Below are 22,799 nucleotides of genomic sequence, written 5' to 3'. Positions count from 1 at the left end.
GCGCTCAACTCTTGACACACGCGCGCTCAACTCTTGATACACACGCGCGCTCAACTCTTGACACACGCGCGCTCAACTCTTGATACACACGCGCGCTCAACTCTTGATACACACGCGCGCTCAACTATTGACACACACGCGCGCTCAACTCTTGATACACACGCGCGCTCAACTATTGACACACACGCGCGCTCAACTCTTGATACACACGCGCGCTCAACTCTTGACACACGCGCGCTCAACTCTTGATACACACGCGCGCTCAACTCTTGATACACACGCGCGCTCAACTATTGACACACACGCGCGCTCAACTCTTGATACACACGCGCGCTCAACTATTGACACACACGCGCGCTCAACTCTTGACACACACGCGCGCTCAACTCTTGATACACACGCGCGCTCAACTCTTGATACACACGCGCGCTCAACTCTTGACACACACGCGCGCTCAACTCTTGATACACACGCGCGCTCAACTCTTGATACACACGCGCGCTCAACTCTTGATACACACGCGCGCTCAACTCTTGACACACGCGCGCTCAACTCTTGATACACACGCGCGCTCAACTCTTGACACACGCGCGCTCAACTCTTGATACACACGCGCGCTCAACTCTTGATACACACGCGCGCTCAACTCTTGATACACACGCGCGCTCAACTCTTGATACACACGCGCGCTCAACTATTGACACACACGCGCGCTCAACTCTTGATACACACGCGCGCTCAACTATTGACACACACGCGCGCTCAACTCTTGATACACACGCGCGCTCAACTATTGACACACACGCGCGCTCAACTTGCAACAGCGTTACAAGTGTGCCACAAAATCAACCAATCGGAAAATTAGAGGTCAATTGTGATTGGCTGTTGGTCTCCAATCACCACGCAGCACAAAGAAGAAGAAAAAGGAATTTTATGGATAGATGTCTTCTCTAGTATGGAATGCCAAAGCTGACTTAATTAAAAATAAATAAATACATAAATAAATAAATATACGAAGAAATGCAAAAAAGCAAAAATACATAAATAAATATACAAAGAAATGTAAAAAAAAATACAAAGAAATGAGTATTTATACTTTTATTTCCTTATTTATGTATAATTGTATTTTTTCACACATTTTTTATTTATACATTTATTTATTTCCACTTTTATTTATTTCCACATTTATATATTGTATTGTATTATATAAATTGATTTCCAGGGGCGATCAGCATCATATACTGCATGTCCAGTTCTTAATATTAATCGATAAACTACTCAGTTATTATAATAATAAGGCACTATGGCTGTTATCAGTAAAATAAAATTAACAAAAGTCATTAAGTCATTAAAAGTCAAAATCTTAATACAGAGGAGAATGTTTTTACACTGCAATTACAATTGCATAAAAGTCGTTATGAGATTAATGTTAAAAATAAAACATTTGAATATAGAAATATGAAATGATGGAATCAATTAAATTGTATGTTTAAATATGAAACTAAAACAGCCAGTAGGTGGCGGTAAGTCACTGTCTTAAACGAGTGAGTCATATCATTATTTCAGACCGATTCATTCAAATACTGAACTTCGGGGAAAAAACACCACGTGTTATGTTCAACTGTACAGCTCAGGTATCAAAATTATGGCGGGGCGACGTGGCACCAACATTAATAAAAAATGTCAGCATTTAAAAATGCTGTAAAAAAGCCCATGTATGAGATAATTTTATTCCCGAACTGAATGAATCAGTATTTGAATGAATCGGTCTGAATTAATGATATGACTCACTCGTTTAAGACAGTGACTTACCGCCACCTACTGGCTGTTTTAGTTTCATATTTAAACATACAATTTAATTGATTCCATCATTTCATATTTCTATATTCAAATGTTTTATTTTTAACTTTAATCTCATTACGACTTTTATGCAATTGTAATTGCAGTGTAAAAACATTCTCCTCTGTATTAAGATTTTGACTTTTAATGACTTAATGACTTTTGTCAATTTTATTTTACTGATAACAGCCATAGTGCCTTATTATTATAATAACTGAGTAGTTTATCGACTAATATTAAGAACTGGACATGCAGTATATGATGCTGATCGCCCCTGGAAATCAATTTATATAAAACAATACAATATATAAATGTGGAAATAAATAAAAGTGGAAATAAATAAATGTATAAATAAAAAATGTGTGAAAAAAGTACAATTATACATAAATAAGGAAATAAAAGTATAAATACTCATTTCTTTGCATTTTTTTTTACATTTCTTTGTATATTTATTTATGTATTTTTGCTTTTTTGCATTTCTTCGTATATTTATTTATTTATGTATTTATTTATTTTTAATTAAGTCAGCTTTGGCATTCCATACTAGAGAAGACATCTATCCATAAAATTCCTTTTTCTTCTTCTTTGTGCTGCGTGGTGATTGGAGACCAACAGCCAATCACAATTGACCTCTAATTTTCCGATTGGTTGATTTTGTGGCACACTTGTAACGCTGTTGCAAGTTGAGCGCGCGTGTGTGTCAATAGTTGAGCGCGCGTGTGTATCAAGAGTTGAGCGCGCGTGTGTGTCAAGAGTTGAGCGCGCGTGTGTATCAAGAGTTGAGCGCGCGTGTGTCAAGAGTTGAGCGCGCGTGTGTATCAAGAGTTGAGCGCGCGTGTGTATCAAGAGTTGAGCGCGCGTGTGTATCAAGAGTTGAGCGCGCGTGTGTCAAGAGTTGAGCGCGCGTGTGTCAAGAGTTGAGCGCGCACAGAATTAAGAGGTTGAGAGAGAGAGAGAGGGACTTGACAGGAGCGCAGAGAATAAGTTTGTGAGAGAGCACCTGAGTAAACTGCGTGAGAGGAGTTATTATTGCACGTTAATATGGATAATAGCAAATACATTTATTGAGCACGGAATCGTTTTTTCTTTGCTCAAACGAATTTTTTTTTTTTGCGATTGTTAATTTCTGTTCAAAATATAATGCAATGTGCTTGCAAAATATAGTTCTCTGTGCTCAAAACTTACAATTACTCGCTCAGGAATGAGGCACATATATAACGCCATACATATAGTGTGTGTAGACTACCAACAAGCAGTCTCACCACAATACACTCATAAACACACAAATGATAACAGTTAAAAAGAAAAAAAAAGAAAAATCCCCCCAAAAAAACTACTATCATTAGTAGTAAATAATATGTGGACATGTTGACAAGAAAAAAAATGCAAAACAAATTTTAACATGATAATTTGTGTAAATTAATATTTACTATATAATAAAAAGCTATGTATAAGCAAGGTAATATCACTTCATTGCTAATAAAATAGAATTGAAGATCAGTGGGGGAAAATAATAAACAACGAATAAGTGTGTGGAATGTGCTGGAAACCCCCTTGACGTCACGTTCGGCACACGGACGAGTGATGTGGCAGACGATGTGTGCGTGCTACAAAGTTACATTTTTAAGCGCAGAGCATCTAATACTCATTCAGGACGCCGCTGTAACCTTCAGCGAGTGCCTACAAACAAAACAGAAAGTGTTACCCCGCGATTCATTCACCCTTGGCTTCATGCTCGAGCAATATACTCACAGCAACACATGCTGTCCACGGATCACTATCCCAAACTTTGTGGTGAATGGAGGCAACTGTCTCCAAGCAGGACACGCAGATAGATCTTACACTAAAGCATACAGATTAGTCAAATACCCACTTAAAAAAACGCAAAGCGCCGTAGCACACAAACGCTTCTCTTACCTGTCTCAATTATCCACACTCAACCTGCACTCCAGCAGAGAAAGCAGCGGGGCGCGTGGATGACGTCACGGCCCCGGAAAAATGACGCACATCAATGAACTGGTAGCAGGCCATTGGTCAGACCTCAAACAGGTGGGAGGGGTGCTTACCCATCCTGCCACACAATGTCATTACAGAAATGTTTATAAAACTCCCCTGTCAAGCCATCATTCCCAGGAGATTTATTTTCTTTAGACTATTTATACAAATTGTAATTTCCTCTATATTCAATTCTTTATCGCATGAATTTTTATAGTCTGACCTAATCTTATTAATAATACTGGTTGATAAATTACTGAGAAAACAATCTGCATCATTTTAGCTGACTATTTGAACTATACAATTTACTATAAAAATTAACTAACAAAACAAGAAATATCCTTGGGATTATCATTAGCAAGTCCATTTATTATTAATTTGTTTACAGAAGTTATTTCTTTTTTCTAAACCAAAAAAATATTTAGTATTTTTTTCTCCTGCTTCCACCCATTTTTGTCTAGACTGAACAAAAGCACCCCTAGCTTTTTCTTCATAAATATTATCCAGCTCATTCTGCAATGTAGCAAGCTTTAATAGTTCAGTGCTTGACATAGGCTATTTTTGTTATTTTTCCCTAGGCTATATATTCAAGTCTCCGCGTCCCCCACGCCCTCATTTTACGCCATGGACACACGGAAGACCGAAGACGGCAAAGAAGAGAAACTTCTCCGACGTGGAGCCGAAATCACAAGGCATTTATTTTTACAGCACGTGTTTTGAAACAATTAGCATTTAATTTCGTGTCACGTCACATTGGGGTGTACAATAGTGATGATGATGTGATGTGGAGTATTCATTCACATTAATAGCCTAATTGCATGACAATTTGTAATAATCTTATTATTATGATTTGTATTATTAATGACGCTTATTGTTATTTAGAAGAGGAATGTCGTCATTATTATTATTTGTATTATTATTATTTAAAAGAAGAAGAACGTCATTTTTATTATTTTGTCAGTCTGAATTATTTTTTGGTCATTGAAAGCCTTTCATTACCGAACCCAGTCCGTGCGCACCTGCCGGCCTAACCATGAAGCGTCAGGGTAAAGCGCACAGGCTCGCAACTGAAGGAATACATCAAATGCTTTGGTAAAGTCACACAAATTAAACATTGAAGTCCATGTTGCACAAAAATAAACACTGAGGTTTATAATTACTATGTTGTTGTTGTTTTTTACAGTGGTAATATATCATATCTTTTAGTTTGTCAGTGCGTTTTGTGGCGTTAGGAACTGTTTTTCTGCGCATTTCCGCACTAACTCAAAACGTGGGTAGGCTACATGTACACCACCTCCTGAAGGCTCGGTTATACTCCAGTTTGGACGCGTACAAGAACAGCTGCGTACAGCGTGGACGCGGACTACTTGTATTTATACTGTCTGCTGAGGTCCGCTCAGTGAACGCGTTCCACACATGCGCAGTAGATCGGCTTTCGCTGTTTTAACCTAGTGACCGCGCGTACTTTGACCGCGCGGTCACAAAAAATGGGAGGCACACGGACGTCCGCAAGGAGCCTCCGAGCAGACCCTCCGATGACGATTTTTACGTCACGCGGACCCTAATGGTGCGTTCACACCGGACGCGAATAGCGCGTCAGGCGCGAGTGATTTCAATGTTAAGTCAATGCAAAGACGCGTTACGCGCGTAAAAAATTCCTGCGGCGCGAATGAGGCGTAGAGCGCGGCGCGGTAGACGCGAATACGCCTCATTCGCGCGTCAAGTTCGCGCGAATGGCGCGAATTGAGCGTCTGGCGCGTTAAGCGCGTTACGCGCGAATGATTTAGTTAGTGCTATTTGTGCATTCACGCGTTTGACGCGAAATCGCGTCTGCCGCCCGAGTTGAAAAATCTGAACTTCTGCGTCAATTCGCGCCGCGTTAACCAATCAGGAGCCTAGCTGCTGTCACGTGGTGAAGTATCTGGATGCTTCAATAAATTATTTTGTAATATATGACTGTGGTTCTAATGCACAACAAAGCAAATATTTTATCACATAAAACTTGATTTCAATATATGAGACATATTCATTTTGCATTGAATGCTATTTATTCCATATCTAGATTATATGAAATATTATTATAATGTAAAGACAACCAACATATAAGTTCGTGTCTGGACAGTGATGTGTGAGAGAGAGAGAAAAATCACAGGACAGATTAATCACTTTTGGAGGCTGGCTTCATTTATTATCAAAACAAAAATAAATGACAGATTAGGTGGATGCGGGCGAGGGTGAACCTCGCGCCGGGCTGTAGAGCGCGGGCTCGACAGGCATAGCTAGACCACTCGAGGCCGAGGGCTTATACGGCCTACGCTGTCCTCATCAGCGTCCTCACCATTAGGTCCACCAAACCTAGCTCCTGGAGCAAATTGTGAAACTCCTGAAACCCTCCGGAGGTTCTGGTGGACCCGAGTACAGCGACGATGTCCCCTACGGAGCTGCTTCTGCTCTCCAGAGCATATACGAGCGGTGACTCTCTCGAATAATGCTAATGCTAATGCTCGATAAACATCTAAAAAGATGGCCGCCAACGGGTTTCGAAACTTTCGCCTCCGGATTTCGCCTCTGACGCGCGTAAATTTCGCTTCAAACTTTTGTTTTTACGCGCGTCAATTTCGCCATTGACACGCGAATTAACACAAAGTGGTCAAGCGTCAAACTAGACGCGGTAGACGCGAATTTGACGCGCTATTCGCGTCCGGTGTGAACGCACAGTTACGGACCCTCGCGCACTTGCGGACGCGGAAAGTATAACTGTGCGTTCACACCGGACGCGAATAGCGCGTCAAATTCGCGTCTACCGCGTCTAGTTTGACGCTTGACCACTTTGTGTTAATTCGCGTGTCAATGGCGAAATTGACGCGCGTAAAAACAAAAGTTTGAAGCGAAATTTACGCGCGTCAGAGGCGAAATCCGGAGGCGAAAGTTTCGAAACCCGTTGGCGGCCATCTTTTTAGATGTTTATCGAGCATTAGCATTAGCATTATTCGAGAGAGTCACCGCTCGTATATGCTCTGGAGAGCAGAAGCAGCTCCGTAGGGGACATCGTCGCTGTACTCGGGTCCACCAGAACCTCCGGAGGGTTTCAGGAGTTTCACAATTTGCTCCAGGAGCTAGGTTTGGTGGACCTAATGGTGAGGACGCTGATGAGGACAGCGTAGGCCGTATAAGCCCTCGGCCTCGAGTGGTCTAGCTATGCCTGTCGAGCCCGCGCTCTACAGCCCGGCGCGAGGTTCACCCTCGCCCGCATCCACCTAATCTGTCATTTATTTTTGTTTTGATAATAAATGAAGCCAGCCTCCAAAAGTGATTAATCTGTCCTGTGATTTTTCTCTCTCTCTCACACATCACTGTCCAGACACGAACTTATATGTTGGTTGTCTTTACATTATAATAATATTTCATATAATCTAGATATGGAATAAATAGCATTCAATGCAAAATGAATATGTCTCATATATTGAAATCAAGTTTTATGTGATAAAATATTTGCTTTGTTGTGCATTAGAACCACAGTCATATATTACAAAATAATTTATTGAAGCATCCAGATACTTCACCACGTGACAGCAGCTAGGCTCCTGATTGGTTAACGCGGCGCGAATTGACGCAGAAGTTCAGATTTTTCAACTCGGGCGGCAGACGCGATTTCGCGTCAAACGCGTGAATGCACAAATAGCACTAACTAAATCATTCGCGCGTAACGCGCTTAACGCGCCAGACGCTCAATTCGCGCCATTCGCGCGAACTTGACGCGCGAATGAGGCGTATTCGCGTCTACCGCGCCGCGCTCTACGCCTCATTCGCGCCGCAGGAATTTTTTACGCGCGTAACGCGTCTTTGCATTGACTTAACATTGAAATCACTCGCGCCTGACGCGCTATTCGCGTCCGGTGTGAACGCACCATAACACTAGCTTGAGCTGGCGTAGGATTTGAGCGTCAAACCATGTGGGAAAAGTTTGGGTATTATCATGTATGATGTTGGAAATAGTCAAAATATTTGAGTGAGTGTGTGCACTGCAGTTTAACTCTTTACTTAGAGAAAGAGATTTACGTACGTATATGCCTATTATAAATGTGTCTTATATATTATATACATGCAGGGGCGTAGGAGCCATTATACGTGGGGGGGGACATGTTCAAAATCGAAGTTTTGTCCCCCCCACTATTTCCCAATGTAAGATTTTGTTTTGCATTGCCTGCCTATCTCTGCCGATTTCGGAGTCTCCAAATGAATCCATTCGGCAACTTTTAAATACATAATTCAATTTTAAAAAACGGCCGAATTCTTCAGCTGCTGTCAGTCGACCATGATCGCGCACCGCTCGCGCACGCGCATCTAGGTGACACGGATAAATGTACGCAGCAATATATAATGAGTGTTCCTGGGAGATTCTAGTTGCGCGGGATGTGGAAGCGTGCAAAAGTTCCAGAAATGTACATAAAGTGCCCTGGCCTTGAATGACAAGGTAAGGAAAATAAGACTAAATCTAAATTAAATAACCAAGACTAGGTTGGCCATGTGATTTTTCTCAGGAGATGTTTTGAGCATTTTACTTCAGACACCGGATTATCAGCAAACTGCCAAGAGAACTGCTAGCTGGCTACTCAAAATAAACTAGCAATCTATTCAGGCAGCATATTTGTGTTTGATCTGTGTGAATTACAGAAATAAGACTTGCTAGACCTTAGCTACCAAGGAACCTTTCCACATAGATAGATTGATTTTATTTTTCAATCCTTGGGGGGTAAGCTAGGTGGTTAATGGAAATTAAATCAACCAATTATTTGAGTTTTTAATTTTTAGTTAATCAGTACATGACTGATTAACAGTAGCCTAATGTAAATGCTAAATGTCCTAATACCTGTTGATACTACAACAATGCAAAGTATATGCTCTAACCTTGCAGTTTTTCACATATCATGTAAGACTCATTTTCTCAATTTCTTTGCACAAAACTCTCCAGAAAGTGCCATTTAATGGTTTATTTTTCAAAAAAAATTCCCGGGGGAGCCAGAGCCGGCTCCAGACTGCGCTCAGCAGGGGGGCGTTTATTTTCAATGGGTGGGCACATAGGTATGGGGACTTTTTTTCGGGTATCCGATATCCTATATTTATTATTGCTACTGCCTTTTCTGTTAGCTATTACAATGAAGTGATGCAACCCATACAATAAACATATAAACCATTACACGTTGCAAGACGTGCAACTCTTAAGAAATTTGATTAAATAAGGGTTAAATAGGCCTATACAAAAAAAATTGCAAGACCGACTCTGACCACAGCTTTATTATAAACAAAGCTAACGAACATGCAGCACACCGTCTCTCACTGACAGTATATAGTTTAACTGCTATCTCACTGGCGCAGGAGAGAAAAAAAAGCTACTACACATCTTTATTCTGGTTTGCTCTAAGCGTTTACAGTAGCCTACTATTAAAAAGGCATGTAGTTACCTTTATCGTTAATCGACGTGGAAGGAGAAACTGTGGTTTTGAACTATTTTCTAATGTCCATTTTTGGAGAGTTTTCATCTGTTTGCTTTGTTTTGAATGCAGCCAGAAATCTCGCGCCAGCTGAAAGTCATTTCATTCATATATTAACCTTAACGTGCGTGATTGGGGGGGCGGCAGGGGGGTTTCCTCACAGCGCCACACTGTAATTTTATGTTGGCTTTATTATATTTTCAGCTAATGGGCAGTTTGTAGACATATATTTTTATTTCTTCTCACTGAAATGTGAGTTAAATTAAACTGATATAATTTTGTAAATTATATCATAATTCAATTTGGGCCGGGCATAAAGACATTTGGGAGGGCCATTGCCCCCTATTGCCCCCCCCCCCCCCCATACCCCCGGACCCCCCTAGGGAGAGCCCACATAATAAATCACAATTTAATCACTGCTTAGAACCAAACTAAGTAATACAGTCTGTTCCCATAACTCTTTAGAAATAAGCATTTAAGTGCCTTATATATAAAAAAATATATACAAAAAAAAAATATATATAAAATATATATACCCCCCCCCCCCACCCCCCCCCTCGCATTTACTGTCCCCCCCCCCCCAGGTTCAAAATTGCTCCTACGCCCCTGTATACATGTAATGTGCTCTAGCAGAGCAGCAGCTGCGACGTCACATGCAGCGCGAGTTCTTCCATATGACGTCACAGACTGAGTTGTTCAACAGCGATTATCAAACGGTCACTAGCAGACGAGAGTGTTTCATAATCTGAATACGTTGTCATTTAATTTACAATATAAATTGAGTTACTTTGACGGAATCTTCAGCTCAGGTGATCGTAATCTTAGTCGCTATCGGACGAAGTGTAAAACCGCAGTCTACAAGATGGCGCAAGTGGGAATGTGTAACGACGGTAACATTACATTTATTTCCGGCTCATCCAGACACATTCTCATTAACGGTAAGGAGAAACTTATATTATGAAACTTGGCTAGATATATGAATTTTTTTTTATTAAGCTCTAGAAAACATCATTGTTGTATTGTCCCAGCTGCATACGACCAGCGCGCTGGTTAAACATCATTTTACCACAGTAACTTATTTGCAGTAAAAACATTAGCTGCTAACTTACACAATCAATGAACCATGGTTTTACTTGTCTACAACCATTATGGTTTATCTTTGATGTAGTAAAACTACAAATTTAACCATGGTTGCCAAACTCTTACTTAAATACAAGCAAAATTGTACTTGCAAGAATAACTTATGTGTAACGTTACACAGAGGAAATATTTTGCAGAGTGTGTTATTGTGCTGTAGCTTGGCATGTTTAGGACTGCTGTGCTGTGGACAGATGACTCCTAAAGTTTTTGATATTAAGCAGTGGCGGCTGGTGACAAATATCTTAGGAGGTGGGGCTGTGTCATATTCATATTCATATTCAGTCTGTTTCAATAGTCTGGTAACATGGGAGATTTTAGTGTAGTGGCTTCGAGGTTGTGGAATGCTCATCTGTCCAACATCCACCCTTCTCTCCTTCAAAAACACATATTTTTTCAGTATATTACTCTTCAGCTCACAGTCTGTAAATTATACACTGTTATTGATATGCTTTTTGTTTGAATCCCTCTTTGTTTGTATCTTTAACCTAACTTTGTAAGTGACCTCTGTATATTAGGCCTACTTTCTGCCCTTGGTGTGTGTGTTGTGCTTTGATTGTTCTTTTCCTTAACCCAGTCCCAGTGGTTCTCAATCTTTTTAGAGTTGTACCCCATAACATCCTTCTGTGTACCCCCACTCTTCAGTCACACCTGTAAGGGACCATATTTGCCCCCTTAAATCGATTTTCCAGTAATTTTTTTATCTTTACAAATACCTTCATAAAATAAATAATGCTTTAGATAAAAAAAAATCAATAGAGAAAAGTGCAATGATGGTAAAAACGAAGTGATGCTTTTAAATATTAAATTAAAACCGCCAGTAGGTGGTGAGTCATCGAGTCATTCATTCAGTAACGAAATTTTTTCTTTACAAATACCTTCATAAAATAAATAATGCTTTAAATAAAATAAAAAATCAATAGAGAAAAGTGCAATGATGGTAAAAACGAAGTGATGCTTTTAAATATTAAATTAAAACCACCAGTAGGTGGTGAGTCATCGAGTCATTCATTCAGTAACGAAGCAAGTGGATGTATTTATGATTAATATCATTGACTCTAATGATTTGTTCAAACAGCCGCAGATTTGTTCACAAACACTGCTGTGTGCTGCAGTTCTGCTGTGGCTTTCGTTGGAGCTATTATTGTGTTGTAAAAAATACTGACAGCTGTGTTGTAGCCTAAATGTAACAGTAATATTTCGTTTGTTGAACTGTTGTATAAAATCAATGTCACATTTGCAATCGTGTGGTCCTTCATATAATGTGCATAATCAACATTAAACACAGCAACTCACACAGGGAATGTGTCTTTATCGAAGAGAGTTTGAATCTTATATCGATCTCCATGCACAGCCTGTGTCTATATTTGTTCTGCATGCTAGTATGTGCTAAATCCCTTATTTTACAAAGATACATTGTCTAGAAGCTAAATTAGTTAGTATAGTGCGATTTGCCAAGGCAGCAATCTATCTGCACGAGGATGTCATGTATTACAGAATTTTACCTGATAGAAAAACATGCTCAGTTTAAATCTTATTTTAAGGTGAGGTAACTTAGAATTAAATGAATGGCAAAATTCAGCATTTTGTTCCCGTACCCCAGTTTGAGAACCACTGCCTTTACATATCTTTGTCAAGCGACCTTGGGTGTTGGAAAGACACTATATAAATACAAATAATAATAATAATAATTATAATTAATAACCACTCAAACACATTTTAACTCAAACTGCATGATACCAGTGCTTTTGTGATAAAGTCAGCAATTATTTAATGCCATATTACAAGGCTGAGGCATTCTTACACAAAAACAAACAAATCGCACAAACTTTCCATTTGCATTTGAAATTTAACTCAAACTGTTTAGTTACTTTCTCAGACAGGTGCTGCTTCCCTCACTCCCGTAACTGTCCATGCTGGATCTGTCACTGTTGTTTTAAAAAGTAATCACCAAAACAAGGCATTAGCATGAGCACATCCAGCTAGCCAGGCCTTTCTAGGCTGCGTTCCAGTCACTGATCTATATAATGACTATATAGATCAGTGGTTCCAGTCCACTTTTAGACACGCACTTGCTAACTTCCCTAAGCACTTCCCCTTGGGGAATCCCTGCCGCCATTTAAAGTGCGTTCCACTTCGTGAACTGGACGAGGGAAGTTTATATGGACAGACCCTCGTTCCCTCGATTTTGGCCGAGGGAGCGAGTCTACTTCATGTACACTTCAGACAGCTCCATATACCACAATGCAACACGATTGTGACACCGCAGATCTAATCACCACCACCACAAACAACTCTATGATATATGAGCTAAAATGAGAAGAATACACACCACATTAAAACACGGCTTGCTGGTATACTCCACTGTCATCGGTCAGTTGCACTATCAAGTAGCCATGCAATAAGTGCATTAATGTCCATTCAGCCAGTGTTTTCATAAATAACCCATTAGGGCCCCAAAGCCAAGCAGAAAGAATGTACATTATGACCTTGAAAGGTTTAACAAAATCAAAAAAAGGAATACTAGTTTCATACTGTAATTAATTGATTCCACTCTACAAGAAGTAGAGAACCCAAACGCAATCTTTAAATATAAAACAAGATCAAACATAACAAAGGCTGGAAACTCAAAACAAAGACAAGAACATCAACTGGAAACATTCAATACTAGACAAAGACACAGGGCAAACACGAGGGCTTAAATACACGAGACTAACGACTAGACAAGGGACACCTGTGAACAATTAAACAATGAACCAATGACAACATGACACAACAGACAAGGGAACACATGGCAGGATCACATGACTAGAACAGGGGATCACATGACCGACAAGAAGCAGGAACAAGGAACAAAACCCAAACCGTGACACATACATACATAATTTCACGAAAGAGAAAACGGGTTGGAATCAAGGACAAAGGGATGGAGAAAGTATTGGTTTGAGTCTGTAACCAACAAAGGGATATAACTAATATAATTAGCTCAAAGTGATCATATTCTCCTGTGTTTTCAGGCTCTTCTATGATTATCCCCCTGGATTGGGTTCTGATCATCATTTTGGCTCTCGGTCTGCTCATCTTCATCATCGCTAGAGTCTTTCGGTTTGAGGAGCGTCAGCCTCGAGGTAAAACCCCTTAAATACTTTACATGGAGAAACTCTCCATTTATCCCCAGTTTAAAACCGATAGATTTCTTTGACCTGTTTTCCCACTTTCTGGCACCACCTCTAGGCTGCAGTGAGACATGATACAGATACTTGATGTGTGAAAACATTTCACGTTAAAGGGATAGTTCACCCAAAAATGAAAATTAAGTCATTAATTACTCACCCTCATGTTGCTCAACCCCGTAAGACCTTCGTTCATCTTCGGAACACAAATGAAGTAGGGATGGGCACGGGTACTCGAGTACTCGTACGTGACAGCGACGATCGATCATGAAAACAATGATGGCCCCCCCCAAAAAAAAATTCTCTCTTTCTCTGATTGGTCATTGTGGCATTTGGGGCGGTTCCTGCAGTCTGATTTGTTAGCGTTAGACAACAGCACGCCTTCCAGACCGGCGAAATAAAGTGAAACTGGATTTGAAAACGCGCACTGTGATGCCTGGAATCACTTTGATCATGAAATACAGTTAAGTGCAAGATGTGCAGCGCCAATCTATGCATAACATAACAATGAGAACACGATTGTAATAGGATGTTGTAAATTCTCTGTGCTTTCGTTTTTCAAAGCGCTGTCCACAACATCAGACTAGCACGGTCAAGTTCATGTACACATTCGCGTCTTTTTGGTGCAGATATAAGTTGTAAGATTACTTTTATGTTGTCTATATCTGATTAATCTCAAATAAGAAGCGTTTGGTTGAGTTTAATAACCAGCTAGAAAAAACGCGGCAGTTTACCGACCGTTCACTCACTCATCAGTTTCAGCTCAAATGGAATGTCCGACATTATTGACTATCATCAGGTTATTTCTTATATTCCTTTCAGTCATATTCCTTTTAGATAGGCTTGATGGGCAAAAATCATTGATGATATTAATAATGCTGCAGTGTTATTTTGTTCTAATTTTTTAAACAGTAAACCTATGTTTTATTTAAAGTTGATTCTAGTTATGGCCTCGAAAACGTGCAGTGATGACTGTTGCCTAATCACTTTCTATCATAAAAAATAAAAATTAAGTGCAAGTTGTGCAGCGCCAATATGCCATATGCAGCATTATAATGAGAACAGGATTGTGATAGAATGTTGTAAATTCTCTGTGCTTTAGTTGCCCGTGTATCAGCGCGCTGTTAAGAGAAGAGCGCATCCAGAGTTTCACTTTCAACCCATAGACAACTAGTTCACATGTGCATGCGTGTCCTTTTTTGCAGATCGTTGTAATATTAACTACGTTTATGTTATATATCTAGGATATCTGATTATTAATCTCATAGGATGTGTGTCATAGAACGGGCTTCAGTTTACTGGAGATCATTTACTCTTTAGCTTTACCTCAAGCAGCTTCCCTTTAGATGTTTCTTTTTCGATAACATTGATGCATCATATTATCATAATCTAGCAGTTTTTTTTCTATTCATACGTTCATGTTTTCATAGACATATTTTGATGTCATATTTTTATTTGTCAACATACATTTTCATAAATGTCTTAAAATATTTTCATTTTCACGACGGACACACCCCGCCCCCCGCACATGCCCCGCCCCCCGAGTACTCGAGTACAAATTTTGAGCCCTGTCAATGATCGAAATGAGAAATTAACAAAAATGCCCATCCCTAAAATGAAGATATTTTTGATTAAATCTGAGAGCTGGATCACTGCTACATAGGCTGCCTAAGGGAGTGAAACTTGACGGCCCAGAAAGTCATTGAAGAAAATGTTTAAATATTTGTATGTGCCTACAGTGGCTCCACTATAAGTTTATCAAGCGACGAGAATACTTTTTGTGCGGAAAAAAACAAAAATAACGACTTTATTCAACTATTCCATTGCTTCCTTGTGGGCCTGAGACGAGAGTTCAAGAGATTTCCAGGACGCATGCGCAAGAACTGACCTTCTTATTCTACTACTATCATAGACTGTAAAAAAATATGGATGTAGTGTCCGTGACGTCACCCGTAGGTTTCTGAAGAGCGTTTTTGAAGCCTAAAGTGGGCGGGGCCGGCCGTCGCCATCTTGGCAGCGCGTCACCTTTCGTCACTACCGGATAACAGAAAATGGGCAAAAAGGCGAGACGTGGGTGGAGCTGAGGTGCTAATGCTAATGCTACTGGCCTCGCGTTAAAGTGGCAGCTGATTGAAGAATTAAAGCCAATAGTTTAGTTCATGTTTTTGCCCAAATATTATAATAGTTAAAAGACGTAACTAAAAGTGAGACTGTGTATCGTGATGTATTATTCTTCTGCTATAAAAATGTATTATCATGCAGTAACTTACAATATTGCTCTGAGCTTGTGCGTGTGACAGTGATTCATGCGCATACATGTCAGTCGGCATGGCATCGCACGTCAAGTTTGTAAAGAGCTTTGTTCAGTCCATTTCAAAATCTGATTTTGGCCGCCTCTCAATTATTCAAATTGGTTAAACCAAAGATATTACCTCAGAAGTTCAAGTAAATGCACTAGAAATCCGCGCTCATTCAAGGGTGTGCATCTATTGCATGGACGGAGAGAAAGCACTGACACCTGCAGGATTTCATCTGATGGTACTTTCAATAAAAAGTTAAATAAGCATATCTGTTCCGTGAGAGCAACCGTAGGCTACCGCATTTAACGAGTGTGCATGGTCTCTATATCTATAGACTTTTTTTAGCAAGGAAATTGTCAGACATCCATTAACGTTAGTGCATGCGAGGGAAACAACTGGAAATACAGCGCTAGTTGTTCTCTCCATACTCGACAACGACGGAATCTAACGGCGTGGGCGGAGGTATAATGCGTGTATTAAATTGTATGAAATAATCCTGAAAAAAGCACAAACACGGCAGAGATGGCAAGTACAGCAGCTGCTGGAATAAGCTCAGAGTGACGTTAACAGACAGCAGACAAACGGCTGCAATCCGCCTGTCACTCAAGTGGCCACGCCCTTAATTATGCAGGCTTAATATAATTTAAACGGATGAGTTGTAAAAAAATTCACCCCCCTCACAGTTGTCATGAAGGGCAAAATAAGCTATAAAGACCAAAACCACTTTTTGCTCCAGGCTGTAAACATGTTTTTTTCTGCTGTAAAGTTGGGCACTTTAACATGCGGGAGATGCAGATTTGACTCACTTCTGCAGCCGGCCTCAAGCGGTCAGTAGATGAATTGCAGTTTAATTCACTTCCGTGTTGGTATCAAGAGAGAGACAGGGAGGTTGCCGCTTGACTACTATGTACAGCGCGCGTCTTCCTCTGCTGGTAAGACGCGCGCTGTGTAGGAGAAGAAGAACGTCAGTTCCCACATGACGATATTTGTGTTGCACTTCACTAAAACCATGCTACAAAAGAGCCAAAGAATCCTGTAATATCCAGTAAACCTTGATTATTACTTAATTATACTTTAATATTACTGACATTATAACAAAATAATTGAATATGAGAACATGTATTAAACATCAATCTCTTAAATCTTTTCTAATTTCATGAACATTTTTATTAAACATGGACCTTTATGTTCATGAAATTTCAAGAAGGGAGTTTCGCAGCTTGTCAGTTGCAGCCGCCCCGTGGCAACTCTGCGCCGCGCCAGTGTTTGAAGGCGTTTCAGACGTTCACACGCATTAAAACACGTCAAGTCACGCACGCAGCATTTACAAACATAAAAAAAATAGAATTAGAACATTACATGAATAAAAATCTCATTAATATTAAATCATGCATTTAAAACTCATTTTGAAGTTCTAAAACCCCTTCATAGGTGCAAGATCCTGCACGTGATAGTGGGACAAATGTGGCATCTTTATAATTTAATGTGCCTAATGCGCCATTTCTCAACCACAATCGGCCCAGCTCCACACAGCCAAAACCTAGCCAACCATTACTGGGCCAGAGCTGCCAGTACACAGCCGAGTGAGCCGACACTCGGCCACGAACAGTGCGATTCCGCTGGTACCTGCGGTGGTGGGACACTATTACTGGGGGACTTCTAAAAATCAACATGGATCTACTGTACCTAATGCGTATCCAAATTGAATCAAGATCGGAATAAAACCACAAGAATTACATTGAAATTGTAAAATTTGTATCAAGCAATAATAAAAGCAGTAGCCTATACCAATTATTGCACCATGCTGTGCGAAGCTCACAGGCACTAAAAGCCTGTCAAACAGCGCCTGGATACTGGACTAAGTTATCTTTCTAACATGAACTTCAATGCTAAGCCTGCTAATGGGCTATATGCACGCATAACTTCCGCGTTTGACGCAAGGATGCTCTTGCGTTTCCGGTTGGGGAGATTTAACCCATTTAGGCCTAAAACGCCTGCTAAAAAAGGCCTTTTTTACATCACAGATGTGTGATCCGGTTGGGGAGATTTAAAGCGGAGGAAAACCGAGGAAAACGGTATTATGGCAGAGTCTTCAAAATTTACTGTCCTCTCGTCTTTGAAACGAAACTTTAATACGTTTAGATGTAATTTTATTTATAGTTATGTTTATTTAATATAATAAACATAGAAGCATAAACAAAATGAGGGGTGTCTGTTTTGTCTGTTTTTGTGACTAACGTTTCTTTAGTATAGCAATAGAGTATAAAAACCAATATAAATTCTCGGTATCGCATTGGACTCTACGATCGGCGGAAGTAATCCAGCATCCTTAGACCTTCACCGGAAATACCGCCGTGCATAGAGCCCATTATTCACATGAACATCTGGACAGTTTTACATTAATCAATCAGCTGTAATCTGTGCTAATTAATGTTTCTAATCAATATTCTTTGCTTTCCGAAAAACACACTAAAGGGAGGGAAGGCCGTCCTCGTTCGGCTGCTGTACAGCGTGGCGTCCAAACGCTTATAAGCAAAGTGTGTCCTTGTGTGCCTGACCGCGAGCCTTCGCAGGAGCGTCCACACACACCCGGACAAGAGCCGACGCCAGCCACTGATGTGCTTGAGACCGAGCCACACACACCCGGACAAGAGCCGACTCCAGCCACAGATGTGCTTGAGACCGAGCCACACACACCCGGACAGGAGCCGACTCCAGCCACTGATGCGCTTGAGACCGAGCCAATGGTGGATTACGCTCAACCATCGACCAGCGCTGCTGTGCTATCGCAGGAGCGTCCTCAAACTCCCGGACAGGAGCCGACTCCAGCCACAGATGCGCTTGAGACCGAGCTAGTGGTGGATTACGCTCAACCATCGACCAGCGCTGCTGTGTTATCTGAGAGAAACCCCAGCAGCAGCCCAACAGATGGACCTGTGAAGATTAACCCAACAGGTAACTGTCTGAGGACATTAATACAAATCAAAACTCACATCAGTAGTGGTCGACCGATATATAACACTTTGGCCGATATTTGGCATTTTTAAAACATCGGCTGATAAGTTTTGATAAGCTGGACTTTTATTTTGACGGGCGGCGCTGAGAACACCAGCGCCTGAGAAGAAAACGGCAGCGCCTGATCACTCACCAGGGTTTCCATTGTCCGGTAATTACTGGACATTGGCCCGGGGAAAAAATTAAATGTCCGACAAAATTAAAAATACAAACTTTTTTATTTTATTTATCAAAGGGTTTATTTTAATGTGCAAAGTGCAAACAGCAGCATACAGAACAGATCAACAACAGAACCTGGATTCAGATCACATGTTCACAGAGAAAAACAGAATAAAATAATACAAATAAAAAACATAAAATTGGCCAACACTTCCACGATGCAACGAGATAGATTCGCGGGTGGACTTGCACTTCCGAATTTTAAGCTATATCACTGGGCTTTTACACTACGTCCCCTGCTTAGCTGGTATAATGATAAAATGGATGTTTCTTGGCGGTCCTTGGAGGGGAATCTAGTTCTTCCTCTGAAGTTAGATGAAATTTTATTTGCCAATATTCCTCTAAAAAAGTGTACGCTCCGTTTTGGTCCTTTAGTGTCCCACGCTCTGTCGGTTTGGAGAGCAGCAGAAAAAGCTTGTAATATCCGTTCTAATTGGAATCCCTACTCTCCTATCTTTAATAATGATGGTTTGCTAATTGGTAAGCGCCCAATAAAGATTGGCCAGTGTCGACAGTGGTTCGACAAAGGAATTCACTCATTGGGTGATTGAATGGGTGATAAAGGCCTTCACTCCTTTGAAGAGCTTTCCATTCAATTTAACCTTCAGAGCTCTACCTTTTTTTTTACTTACAGTTGAGGGCAGCCATGAAGGCTTATGGGGTTCCTTGGCTGGCTCCTCTTAAAGGTCACCCTTTACTTAAAGTGTTACTTGAGACTCGGGGTACAAGAGGTTTGGTGTCTAAATTATATAATTTTTTTCTGGAAAAAGTGCAGCATCCTCTGACAATAGACTCTGCATGGCGGGCAGATATTCCGGACCTTTCCCCTAGTTTTAATTGGGACAGTGTTTGGGTGATGGTAATGCATGCCTCAAGGAATCCGGATCATCAACAAATCCATTTTAATTTTATTCATAGGACGTATATGACTCCACGTAAACTCTATAGTATGAAGCTTAAACCTGATCCTAATTGCACGCTGTGCCATACAGGGGAATTTGGTACTTTTTTTCACATGATTTGGGAATGCCCTGGGGTTGCTTACTTTTGGAATATGGTTAAAGAAAGTTTGTCCACTTTATTGAATGTTTCGGCCCCTCTGTCCCCATCTGTTTTTATTTTAGATGATTTATCTGATATCCAGCTTAACAAAACTCAGAAACGAGTGTTTTTAGCTGGTTTGACAGCCGCTAAGAAAATAGTTGCAGCGAGATGGAAACCTCCACATTCTCTTAATAAACAGTATTGGGTTCTCACATTTATAGATGTGGTGTATCTCGAATTTTCCACTGCACGCATTCATGGCGCAAGAGAGGACACCATTAGACTCTGGGCCCAAACATTGGAAAAACTCAAGGGTTTACTGAGTTGAATTAATACCCCCCTCCCTCTCTCTCTGGTTTTATGGTTATTTTATCTTATTTTATTGTTCTTGTTCATCTGGTTAATTTATTTTTTCCTTATTATTAATCATATATTCCAACTGTCGTAGATTTCTCTCAGCTGAAATCTATGTTTTTTTTTTTTTTTTTTTTTTTTTTTTTATGGATTTTTTTTCTAACAATTCTAATAATCTGTAGTACTTTTTTTTATTATTTTTTTATTTTTATTTACTTTTTCTCATATAAACATTACACTTCAATCAGATGTACCTCCGATACTGTATCGGGTATCCTCATATCAAAAAACGTACACAGCATACAGATATAAGCCCATACATACACCATATAGTCGTGTTTGCAGTACATATATTCATCAGAAAAATAAACTTTTTTTTTTTTTTTTTTTTTTTTTTTTAAAACAACGAAAATGAGAAAGAACTATGTACATGTAGGGAGTAGTTTTTCTGGGCATTCTGGATATTAACTAGAGAATAAAATCAGGTCTTTGAGATGTTGCATATTTGGTCCATTTATCCCAGCACAAAGCAAATTGTTCCAGTTTATGATTTACAAATGCTGTTATCTTCTCCAATTTGTAAATGTCCATTGTAATTTCCATCCATGCGTTTAGGGTAGGGCTCTCGTGTGACAACCATTTTTTGGTAAAGCTCTTCTTTACAGCCACCAGCAATATATTCATTAAATATTTATCTCTTTTTAACCATTCTTGAGGTATATATCCAAAATATAAGGTTTTACTATCAAATGGTATTACACATTTAAAAATATATTGTAAAGCATTATGTATTCCTCTCCAATAATTCTTAATAACAGAACAATCCCAGAAAACATGGTAATGGTTTGCATTTTGGTTTCCACAGTTTCTCCAGCATATAGAAGCATTACTACCATGATAGGATTTCTGAGAGGGTGTAATAAAATATCTTATCAAATTTTTCCAACCAAACTCCCTCCATTTCTGTGACCTGGAACATTTCCATTGATACCTCCATATTATTGTCCATTCTTCCTCAGATATACTTATTCCTCCTTCCTTCTCCCATTTTGTTTTAATATAGGAAGTTGAGTGTGTTTTAAGATTTAAAAAACATTTATATATGCATGAAGTAATTCTACCAAACAAATCTGAGTTGTACGCTTTTCTGAACAATTCTAGTAGTATATCTTTCCCTGTCCCAGCCACATTCTTCATCTTCATATTAACAAAATGTCGCATCTGTAGATATCGGTAGAAGTCTTGTGTTTCTAATGAGTATTTCTCTTTGAGTGTTTCAAAACTAGTTATTGTGCCACCTTTTATTATATTACATAAAACTGTTAATCCTTTATCCGTCCAGTCCTTAAATCTAGTATCTAATCTATTTGGCGTAAATTCTGAGTCGTATGCACACCATTTAAGAGGCACAATATCTTCTTTTAATTTATATTCTATTATAATCGTTTTCCATACATTAAGAGTGCATTTTACCCATGGGTTATCAATAACATTTATGTGCCCTTGTAAATTGCTATCAGCAAGGATTGCCTGTATAGGGATGGAGGATAATTTCTCCTCTATATTTTTCCATTGGGCTTCATAGGATGGGTTGCACCAACATATCACGGCTCTCATCTGTGCTGCAAAATAATAATCTCTTAAAGAAGGTAATCCCCAACCCCCTTTTTCTTTAGCTAGTTGTAACGTTTTAAATCGAACCCTAGGTCTTTTACCCTGCCATATATATCTTGACAACATCTTTTCCCATTCATTAAATTGATTTCGGTTAATCATTATTGGTAAGGTCTGGAATAGGTATAATAATCTAGGCAAAATATTCATTTTAATAGATTCAATCCTTGAACTGAGACTAAAGAAAGGAATTAGGTTCCATCTTCCTATATCTTCCTTAATTTTTTTACATATAGGTAAATAATTACATTCAAATAGTTTTGAGAGATCCTTTGGCATATTGATGCCGAGATATTTAAAAGATTCAGTTTGCCATACCAAGGGGTATCTGTTTTTAATTTCTTTTGGTACTCTATAGTTATACGCGAGTATCTGTGTTTTACTAACATTAATCTTATATCCTGATAATTGGCCATATGTTTCAAGTGACTGCATCAGTTTTGGTAATGAATATGTTGGCTGCCCTAAATATATCAGAATATCATCTGCATAACAAGCGAGTTTGTGTTCTGTTCCTTTAATGTTAATTCCCCTGATATCCTCATTCTGTCTGATGT

Source organism: Rhinichthys klamathensis, unplaced genomic scaffold, assembly GCF_029890125.1.
Source record: "Rhinichthys klamathensis goyatoka isolate OS25496 unplaced genomic scaffold, OSU_Roscu_1.1 h1tg000599l_1, whole genome shotgun sequence".
NCBI lineage: Eukaryota > Metazoa > Chordata > Actinopteri > Cypriniformes > Leuciscidae > Rhinichthys > Rhinichthys klamathensis.
The sequence above is the reverse complement of the archived record's forward strand: the minus strand, read 5'-3'. Positions refer to the sequence as shown.